General features: G+C 49.3%; 2 non-coding genes across 2 annotated transcripts; one reads left to right on the forward strand and one right to left on the reverse strand.

Moving 5' to 3' along the window:
• The first annotated feature begins 599 nt into the window (after nt 1-599).
• Nucleotides 600-755, forward strand: LOC120376269. Its single transcript, XR_005587170.1, has one exon. It is a non-coding gene; the product is annotated as a U1 spliceosomal RNA (small nuclear RNA).
• Nucleotides 756-2681: 1926 nt separating this feature from the next.
• On the reverse strand, nt 2682-2797 carry LOC120376029. Its single transcript, XR_005586954.1, has one exon. It is a non-coding gene; the product is annotated as a U5 spliceosomal RNA (small nuclear RNA).
• Nucleotides 2798-8634: the final 5837 nt, after the last annotated feature.

The raw sequence follows: 8634 nt of genomic DNA on the forward strand, positions 1-8634 counted from the left end.
AGTTTCTTAGATAGAGTATGGCATAATCTCTCACTGTGGTCTGTGTAGTATGTAGATAGCAGTGGATTTTTTACCTTATACAGTGTGCAATGTCCCCAATGTGGGGTATACTGTGGGTGAGTTCAAGATACAGTCAGCAAGCAGTGAGGGTACATCACGCATACAACAGTTAAAGACAGTCGTAGGTATAAATAAGAAAGCCAGGTAATGGGGCTAGAATGACCCTCACATGGCAAAGTTAAGGTCTGTCGCACTCGATCTGAGCACTACACCCCATCTGAGCTCAAAGAGCTGAGCACGCAAGAGCGGCGGCCCGGGCGGGCAGGGGAGGCCCGAGCGGAGGGGCGGAGCCGCGTGAGCAGGTATGCAGATCTGTGTGCGAGCAGAGCATCGTGGGAGCGGACGCAGGCTGCCAGGCAGGGCCCGACTTTGGCACCGGGAGCTCGGCGTGGGGAAGGGACGGTCTCCGGGGGCCACATCGGGGCAGCTGTCGGCAGTGGGGGCCGGTGTGGGCGAGGCCGGCGGTGGGGGCGCGGCGGTCCGCCCGTGTGTTATAAGTGCGGGCGAGCGAGGCGGCGGCGGCCGGGCAGCAGGAACTCATACTTACCTGGCAGGGGAGATACCATGATCAAAGGTGGTTTTCCCAGGGTGAGGCTCATCCATTGCACTGCGGGTGTGCTGACCCCTGCGATTTCCTAAATGCGGAAACTCGACTGCATAATTTGTGGTAGTGGGGACTGCGTTCGCTCTCCCTGCTGAGTGGTTTGAACAACAGACAACTGACAGTGGGCTGTTTAGGCTTAGTGCACTGCAAAGCAGATTCTTAGGAAAGCAGTTGTTATTCTGGGCCTTTGGGAATGCTCTTTTCCACAGGTCCTGTACTTCTAGGTATCTTTGTCACACGTTCCTCCTTGTAAGCAAAGCTCAGCTCTGAAACTTTCCTTGGGTCTCTCTGTGTTCTTGGCTTTCCCTGGTCTTTTGCAGCTGATCTGCTCTCTAGTCTGCTTTTGGGGGGCTTGGACCGGTGCCTTCCTTGGCTCTATGGGGACCTGCCTGCTCTGCTTCTTTCCCTGCTTGTAGCTTCTTGCCCGGCCCTCCTTCTCAGGCTCTTCCTCCTTTGACGGGAGGATGGCCTGTCCAAAACGCCTGTCCCACCTGGTCCGCTCGTCCAACAGGCAACCTCGCCCCCTGCCCTGGGGCAACTTTGGCTTTCGCTGTCTGTTCCTGTCTCTTAGTGGCCACCCTGTCTGTGCTACGGAGACTAGGCTGTCACAACCCCATGCTGGAGGAGGGCTTTCCGTTGCTTTAGGCCCACCCACCGCCTTCACGAATGCCCTTAGCTACGCTGGGGGTTAGGGCGGCATGGCCGCGTCGCCCAGGAGCGGGTTTTCCCTTTTGCACACCTCTGACGGACGGAGCTGTTTTGACTTAACTGTTCAGCACGCACCGACCCTCGGGCCTGGGCTGCACTGGGAACGTAAATCGGCGCGGCTACGTCAGTCCGCGCTTTGGTCGGAAGAATTCTTCCGTCGACCTAGCTCCCGCCTTTCGGGGAGGTGGATGGCTGGCACCAACGAGGAAAACCCTCTCCAGGACCCGTCTCCGGGAACAGTGCCCTTCCGTTTGGGGAGATTATGCTGCTTTAAAAAAGAGAAATTGTTTAGCTGCCTTTCTCTGAGACAAGGTTGACTTTGTATTGCTTCCCTCGTGGCTCCTTGTAGCAGTTGTGTTCTGAAATCTTTAGGGTTTGACTTCATTTATGATGAAATCTTGCTGTAACTTTATTCTAATTTTCAATGAGTAACTAGACCTGAGCTGTTTGGTGTGTTAGTGGAGGATTGTTTAAAAACCTGGGATTCCACTTTCGGCTGCCTTTCCATTACATTTCCTCTGAAAGCCCACCAAAAGCCTCCACTTCCCACATAACTCTCTCAAACCTGCAGTCATCATGCATACAGAAGATGCTTACAGTTTCACTCCATATGAGTCCAGTTCCTCGCTGTTTCCTGTCTAACCACTGCACACATATGGTATCCCCTCCCTACCCGGAGCTGCTTCCTGGCTTTTCCGCTCAGGACAGGAAAACGAGAATGGAGAGGTAAGCTGTGCAGGGAACTCTTCCTCAGCTCGCACTCCACCCCCCAAGAGCCTTTCGAGGTCTTCTACGGACTTCAGGTTTCATTTGATTTCCAAGGTTTATGGGCTCATTAATTAGCCATCTCTCCTAATGCAGGGATCCTACGGGTCAGACCAAAGATCGATGGCCCAAAAGAGCTAAGAAACAGAAATAAAGGTGAGCGCTAGGCGTTACATTCAGATGAGCATCCAGAATCTGACTGTGCCCTGGCATGTTCAATGCTGCCGAAAAGAAGGAGCTCGTCAGGTCCCTCTGCTAGCACCCAAATCTGGTGGCTAGTCGGTCTGCTGGGAAATAAGGAAAAGGAAAAGAATTAAAGGAGTCAGGCAATAACAAGGAAATGAAGAGGTGTGTCGAACGGGTTCTGTCTGATTTACCGTGTTCCCAGCTACCCGTCCAAGTTAAAGACCTAGCCCAGTATCCTGTCTGCTGACAGGAGCCAATGCCAGGTGCCCCCTACTATACATTTTTCCTACTATAGAAAAGCTTCAGCCAGTGACACCAGCTCAGGGAGCACTCTTCTGTTTTTCTCACAACAGGCAACAGCCTTGCCAAAGCAAAGCCTTAAAAAATTGGGTAGAAACTGATAAACATTCCTCTCCACGGAAATCTTTAGTAAAAGGCGAAAGATTTATACGAACTGAAGAGAAAGCAGAGTATGTAGAACACGCGGCAGAGGCGCTGCCGGGGCAACCGCCTACGCTCCCAAAAGTCAGGGTGACTACTCTCCCAGCCCGTGTCAAGGCCTTTTGGGGCTGATGTCATTTGCATGGTTACACCCACCCCGGATTGCATGATGGGAGTGCTTGTCCAAACGGTCATTTCAGCTGCTGCGATATCCCCAGTCTCTTTGTTATTGGGGCAGGAGTAATCCAGTGTATTTTCCTGTTGATTTTGGATCAAGGACAGAGTAACTGTACCTGGCATTTGAGGCCTGAGAGCGTCACCCTCTCCTGAAAAGTATTCACCATTTAGGGGTATGGGTTCCTAACGGCCGCTCATGGAGGGAGGTAGAAATGGATGTTTGTTGGTGTCTTGCAGGTGCTGCTGATGTCCTTTCTGCTGTCCCTGGTGTGGAAAGACAGAGGCAGAGGCAGTTTTGAATCTATTCAAATTGTTGTTAGTGCTGCAGTTGCTCACCCTAAGCTTATGCCGTTAGATTTCTTTCATGGGGTATTTAGTCCTGAGGTAAAAGGTGTGTTGTGAGGGAGTGAGGTACCAAAAGTCAGTTGCAGAGGTGGTGCATATGCCACAGAAGTCGTGTGCCCCTGCTCAAGAGTCCAGTATTTCCATAAACCCACCCACTGACCTGTGACTAACAATCTCGCTCTGCTAACTTTTCCAGCAAAACTTTTCTACCAGGTTCTTATGCAGCAGTATATTTCTACCAACTTTAGCTTTTAAGTACCATCAAAGACAACCTGTTTAAGTATAACTAAAATTCCTGCTTCTGCATTGAAGATTTTCAGTGTATGCTATAACACATTATTTAAAAAAGAATAATAATTAAGTCTATTTTTAAACTAAAGAGAAGAAAACCATAAAATATGTGTTTAGAGATTGCTAAAGAATCCCATGGTGCAAAACACAAATATTGATTTTCAATCTCTTTTAACTTGCTATTGTTTGGAACCCATGTGCCTTGTCTAAAGATTTTTATGTATGTTCGGGTGAGTTCTGAAATCAAGAACTGCTAAGTACCGTTCTACTGTTCTTGATTCATGTCACCAGGATTACTACACTTAATTACTCTTGCCCTAATAAGAAAGAGTTTGGAGATCCCACAGCAGCCAAAATCACCATTTGGACAAGCACCCCCATCATGCAATGCAGGGTGGGTGTGACCATGCACATCAGCAACTAAATGCCTTTGCATCACATCACCAACAGATGGCAGGGTAGAGTTCATTCTGACCCTGCTTACACCCTCCCCCCCAGCCAAGAATTGGTGGTCCTGATACATCACACTCCCTGTTATACCAACTCATTGGTATTGAATGCTGAAGTTATGGCTAGCAAAAGTAGCCACCCATCTCTGCCCTGTAGCATCCAGCTTAGCCCTTGTTAACACAGAAGTCAGTGGATTGTTCTCTGTCCATAGCTGAAACTGAGCACCGGACAAGTAGTCTGGAAATTTCTCAGTCATGGCCCATTTCAAGGCCAAGAACTGCAGCTGGTGGATGGGATAGCGAGTTTCGCTATCAGACAGTCCTCAGCTGGCAAAGGACACAGATTTACATTTATCTTCCACTTCCTGGTAGGCGAGTGCTCCCAGACCCTCCAAACTCGCATCAGCATGCAGGATACTGTTTGTTTGGTCAGCAAGGACTAGGACTGGCACATGAATCAGGCAAATAATGATTTCCCGTAAAGCCCTGTCACATCTCTCATCCCGCCATGTCCCCAATGGAGAGGAGAGGAGCCCCTCCCCTGTCCCAGGCCGGGCGTACCAGATCTGTGGGGGCAGATGTCCATGGCCCAGCCCAGGTGAGCTGGAGCTGCTGGGGAGAGAAGTTCCTTCCTCAGCCCGAGCCCACCAGAGTTGATGTTGCAGTGGGGGAGAGGTATCTCTCATCTGGTTTTTAGATACTCTGATGAGAGGGAGCAGGAGAAAGATTTTTCTTCTCCTTGCATTTCAAACCCTTCACACACACACCCCCAACCACTTTCTGCTCTAGCCTGATCTCTCTCTCTCATGTCTCCAGGGCCGTCATTAGACATAGGCAGCTGCCTAGGGCACCACTAGGTCTGGGGGCACCGCTCTGCTGGGAGCCCGGACAGATGGGAAGCAGTGGAGCATGTAAGAGCAGGGCTGCTGGGTCCTAGAGAGAGCCGAATGCAGCACAGTCTGAGGGAGGGGATTGGCTGCTGGGGTCTCTGGGAAGGGGAGGGGGTAGGGGTTGGGGAAGGAGCTCACCTGTGAGTGTGACTCTTTCCCCCCGGCTGAGGTGAGGTGAGGCAGGCTCTGCAGCTCTGGAACCAGTGTCCTTTGTTGTCCCCCATAACATTCATTCTTCTCCCCCCCTGCCCCATGGAGCACCCCCTCCTTTCTCCCTCCTCCTCAGGAGGATCCCTCTCTCTCTCCTCCCTCCCCTCCATCAGGGCTGGGTTGGGTGAGGTGCTGGGGGGTAGGTGTGGGGGAGGAGGCTGGCTGGCTGCCTGCTGAGGAATGACAGTGAAAGTAACTCACTTCCTGGGCAGTGAGCCAGGATTGGAATGTCACACGGGGCTGGGATGGGGTTAGCCAGATGTGTGAAAAATCAGGACAGGGGGTTGGGGTAGGGTGAGCAGATATCCCTATTTTATAGGGCCAGTCCCAATTTTGGGGACTTTTTCTTATATAGGCTCCTTTTACCCCCACCCCCACCCCCTGTCCTGATTTTTCACACTTGCTGTCTGGTCACTCTAGGTGGGGGTAATTGGTGCCTATATAAGACAAAGCCCCAAATATCGGGACTGGCCCTATAAAATCAGGACATCTGGATCTGGTCACCCTAGCTGGGGAGCGCCTCCCCCCGGGCTGGCAGCTGCCACCGATCCATCTCATCCGGGGGGGAGCTGCACAGGGCAGGATGAGCTGCTGTGGCTCCATGGGTGACCTGTCCCTGAGATCAGATGCTGGGCTAACTTCACCATGGTCCGTAAGGCTGGTGGTGGTGCCCATTGGCGTGTGATTGGACCTGAGGGTTTGCTGCTGCTGTTGCTATTCTGCACCCCAAGAGGTGGATTTTGGGGTCTACTACTGCAGCTGTTGGACCAGCAGGCTGGGGGTGAGCCAAGCATGAAAGCAGTACTGTGTTGCCATTTAGATTGTCATTTAACAACTTTGTTTGCCAAAAATTCTTGCTAACAATCCTGAATCCAATTTCAATATTTTTTTTAAAAAAATCAATATCTTAGCCAAAAACAGAAAATTAAGTTGTTGACAATTATTAGTGACAGGTTTGGTTTGAAGCAGGGAGTGGGCCAGTTTTCATCAGAGAAACAAAAAATGTCGACTGACTTTCCTATAGCCTATTACTCCTGATAAGAGCCCTCCAACAACTGTAATATGCTCATCTCCTTACTAGTGTATAAAGCAGGGGTCGGCAACCTACGGCACACGTCCCAAAGGTGGCAGGTGAGCTGATTTTTGATGGTACGCAGCGGCAGGCTGAGCGGCTCAGCCCATCACTGCTCTGGGGCTCCGGCTGCTGCCCTATTGCCAGCTGGGATACCAGCCGTCGGCCCCACTCAGCACCTGCTGCTGGCCTGGGGAACCCCAAGGAACCCCAGGCTGGCAGCGGGCTGAGCAGGCCGGCTGAACCACTCAACCTGCTGTCAGCCTGGGGTTCCATTCACTCAGCCGGCAGCGGGCTGAGTGGGCTGGTGGCGGGCTGAGCAGGGCCGGTGGAGGGTTGAGTGGCTCAGTCTGCTGCCAGTCTGGGGTGCCGGCAGCACTCAGCCTACTGCTACTCCGGGCTTCCAGCTGCCGGCCTCTTGCCAGTCAGGAGCCCAGCCGCCGGCCCCACTCTGCCTCCTGCCAGCCTGGGTGAGCAGAATCCCAGGCTGGTAGCAGGCTGAGGGGGGTTGGCGGCCGGGTTCCTGGCTGGCAGGAGTTGGTGGTCAGAACCCCAGACCAGCAGCGGGCTGAGCAGGGCCTGGGATCCTTGTCTAGGGTTCCAGCCACCAGGCCCGCTCAGCCCACTGCCGGTCTGGGGTTCCATTTACTCAGCTGGCAGTGGCCTGAGTAGGACCTCAGATAATAACAATAGTTTATTTATATAATATACACATAGAGAGAGACCTTCTACAAACTTTAAAATGTATTACTGGCACGAGAAACCTTAAATTACAGTGAACTTGGCACACCACTTCTGAAAGGTTGCTGACCCCTGGTATAGACTGACCATATGTTGTACTAAGATTCTCCTGCTTTTTTTTTTATCCTGTGAGTCAGTATAGCTTTTGCCAGGCCAGAAGTTGGGCAGCCAATGTTTTACGTTTTCACAATGTTTTCTCCAACTTTCATAAAGTAAATACATAGTTAATATGAGTTAAAAAGGCCAGGGACACTTCCTTGTGAAGAATCTGTACAGCAGATCATGCTAGAGCTGTGAAAATGTCAGTTTTTGATGGAACTTTAGAGGCAGTTATTTATCATGTATTTTATCATGTGAATGTGCTGCTATTGCTAATGTCTTTCCAAACAAAAATAAGGCACAATAGGACTTCTGTAACATTTCTGTGCGACCTTAATCTAGATGAGATGATTCTGTGCTGACTTCATTTTGGTCACTTTGTGCTTTACCTAGCAGTAAAACTAGGGTTATATTTTCCCACTGTTTGGAAACCCAGCTTATTAAACTGATTTTGCAGCCAAAAAAGCCAGAAAGATTGCTTTTAATTAAAAAAAATCTTTGTTTCAATACCTCTTCATATAAATTTCCAATACAATTTTGACAAATTAAAAAATTATATTATTTGCATCATTCTGTCAAATCAGAATTTTTCTATAGTGCTACTTTAGTGCTAGTGCATCAGCATTACATTGTGCTTCATTAAGTTAAACTGGTTTTAATACCGTGAATGTGGCAAGTTTTCCAATAGTGTAAGCTTATATTTCTGTTGCTAAGAGCAGATCAGGCACAGGGCACCAGTTTAATAATCTCACCTAGGGCACCATAAATCCTAAGGACGGCCCTGCATGCCTCAATTCTCTTTTTCCTGGCCTTGTTCCAGAGCCCTCACAGCCCAATTCTCTACCCTAACGTTGAGCACTCTACTGCCCCCTGAACCGCTCATTCCAACCCCACCCCAAAGCCTGCACCCCCTAGCCAGTGCTCTCATCCCCCTGCACTCCAACTCTCTGTCCCATGTAGCCTGATTTAGGTGTACTAATAATATTAATTTGGAAAATATGATGAAAATGTAATTTATTAGCTTACATTTTATTTAATTTAATTGAGTTATAAAGTTACAGTTGCATTACTGCTATTCAAAAGATACATATGGCATTATATGCAACAAAGTTTTGGTTAATATACTCACACCCTTCCTTGATAACCTGGTGATAAGAGACACAGGACCAGCCTTGCAGTTCAGGTTTTCAATTCTTGAGTGAAAGATGCAGTGCTTTGAAAAAGCTAATGTTACTTAGGGTTTACTTGACTAAGTTAAACTTAAAATCAAATCCTAATAAACAAAGAATAAAAACTTAGGAAACCGAGCTTAGCCGAGTTACTTTGAAACTTAAAGTTTAAGAACAAGTACAGCCTACTGATAGTAGATAGAGAGTGGAGGAAGTAAGTCAGAATGACAGAGCGATGTGCTCTAGCGAGGTGGGTTACCTCTTTTATAGGGCACAAGCGCCAGGAATCCTTCCTCCTATGCTCAAATTTCATTCCTTACCCACAAAACATTAGGGTACGCTTACTTCATAGGCTAGTATGTTTGTGCATGTTGATGACATGTACATATGCACATAAGTTCCCTTGTGGTGTACGTGTTAATTCTGT

This window comes from Mauremys reevesii, linkage group 12, assembly GCF_016161935.1.
Source record: "Mauremys reevesii isolate NIE-2019 linkage group 12, ASM1616193v1, whole genome shotgun sequence".
NCBI lineage: Eukaryota > Metazoa > Chordata > Testudines > Geoemydidae > Mauremys > Mauremys reevesii.